We start from the raw sequence: 2,494 nt of genomic DNA, 5'->3' as shown, positions 1-2,494 counted from the left end.
CGGCCCCGCCCCCTCCTCCTGCACTCGGCCAACGGGCGTCCCAGGGCCCCGCCCCCTTCCCCATCCCCTACCCAACGGCCGCTCCACCACCCCGCCCCTGCCGCGCTCTTGCTCAAGGGCCGCCGCAAAACTCCGCCTCCTACTGCTTTGTCTCCCAGCGGCAAACCAACCGCCACCCCGGAGCACCGCCCCGTCCTCCAGGGCGAGCCAATTGGCGCTATCGAGTACCGCCCCCTCTTCCGAGGCCACCCAACCGCCGCCCAGAGAAACGAGCCCCACCCCTCACGATTGCCCAACTGCAGCCTCCGCCAAGCCTTTGGCCCTTTGCTCTGGGGGTGGTGACTGGGAAGTAGTGCGGGGCTGGGTCTTCCCCCTCCCGGTTGTTATCAGCCCCTGGCGCCCGTTCCTCTGTTACACAATAGGCCCTCTTCTTCCCGCAAGTCTAGCCCTTCCCGTCAGTGCCGAAGGTCAGCGGACCGACCACGGCTCTATTGTGTGCTTTCGACCGCTCCTTATTGGCCAATCGGCGTCGGAGCTGCCTCCTTGGGGTAGAATCGAAAAAATGCCTTCTCTTGGGAGAATAGATCCAGAGGAGTTAGCCGTGTTAGTCTGTAGTAGCAAAATCAAAAAGAGTCCAGTAGCACCTTTAAGACTAACCAATTTTATTGTAGCATAAGCTTTCGAGAATCACAGTTCTCTTCGTCAGATGCATAGTACAGAAACTTGGGAGAATGACAGTTGAGCGCGTTTGGCAAATGAGTGGTTGTCGGTCTGATAGTTATGGCGGCAGCATCTCCTGAGCGTAAGCAGAGTGCGTTTCCTTTGCCACTGATGAACTTGAGACTTGCTTGAAAGAGATGGAGTCTCTTTCACTTGAAGCACCGATCTAAGCAGCGTTTGTGCGTGTGCGCGCAACTGCTTAGGGCGACCCCAGCGAGGGGCTTTCAAGGCAGGTGAGAAGCAGAGGTGTTTTACCATTGCCTTCCTCTGCTGAGCCTTCCTTGGTGGCCGCCCAGGCAAATACCGACCCTGCGGACCCTGCCACCTTCTCTCCCGATCTGAGCAAAACTGCTGAGATCATTGAGATTCGCCTCCCAAAAAGAGCGTATCAAAACGGACAGAGAATGACGAACTCCATTGATTTCTTCATGCAATGGCAGTAGGCATCTAGTAAAGTCCCAAACCGCGTGGAAAGGATCGCAGCTTTAGGGTTTTGTTCCAGAGTGATTTCCACACAGCTCAATTGGATTTCCTCCCTACTTAAACCAAGGCTGCCAAGAGCCGCCAGATTTTCTGGCTTTCTAGCACCCAGGCCTAATCCAAACATCATACCGGAATACATGGTGTAATATACCCAGATCCATGTGTCTCAGCAATAATATTCTGTTCCCTCTCCCTGTCCTACACCCTCCTACTGTTTTTAGGATCATAAATAAATATAGAAATTTTGTTCTGAGAACTACATTTGGAAGTTTGTTTATTTAAAACATGTATCTCCCACCTTCCTCTTCTTTTTTCAAGAATCCTCTTATGAAAATTCATACCCATATTAATCTTCTGGCTGCTTCAGGGCTTTATGACTTCATCCTGCACAGAACACCTTAACTTTGCATAACCCAAGCTTGAATGTTGTGTCAGCACACTTGCCTCAATGTAAGACTGTGAAGCTAATGTTGGCAGTAAACAAGACTTCCCATTCTCTACATTTGCCAACTTTTTTCTGGCTTGGCTCCTGTGTTTTTCAAAACTACTTGACAAGAAGCTAAAGCTAAGGATACAAATTTTTTTCCTCACTAAATTTCTGCTTCTGTCACAGGAATGTTAAAGGCACAGGAGCCATGCCAAAAAAAAGTTGGCTACTCTCATTTTTGCAATGTGCACTCTTCAGAGCTGTTTTATGGTGAGAAAAAGATATCCCTCTCACAAAGGAGAACTGACATGAATATCATGCCCGCATAGTTATACCCACCTGCAAAGACTCTCTTCTTACCAAAACAGAAAAATATTTTAGGTAGCTGCACTGGTCCACAAAAAAATTGCTAAAAACAGCCATTATTTTATTGCAACGCCCCAAGTTATCACTATATAATGAACAAGGCTTTGGTCCCAAAAGGGAGCCAAATTGACCTTGAGCAGTGGGGGTAAATTGTTAACTTCCTTTTCAGACTTCTACATTATTATACTCCATATTTTTACTCAACTGTAATGAAATCAGTATTTTGTACCCCCACTTGCACTTAATAGGAAAATGAAATGAGATTGTAGGATGAAACTGACAAAATATTTTCTCTCCTTTGCTGCTAATCTGTTCCTGTGCCAAAGGGAAATATTTAATAAAGTATAGTTTTTTCTCTTGTGCAACAAAAAATCCTAATTTTAAATATATTCAGATGGGTTTTGAACTGGCTGAGACAAAGACTGAAAGAGATGTTGGGGTTATACAATGAAAATGTCAACCCAGTGTGTGGCAGTGGTGAAAAAGGCAAACTCCATG

This window comes from Eublepharis macularius, chromosome 1 (assembly GCF_028583425.1).
Source record: "Eublepharis macularius isolate TG4126 chromosome 1, MPM_Emac_v1.0, whole genome shotgun sequence".
NCBI lineage: Eukaryota > Metazoa > Chordata > Lepidosauria > Squamata > Eublepharidae > Eublepharis > Eublepharis macularius.
This window is presented reverse-complemented; position numbering follows the sequence as displayed.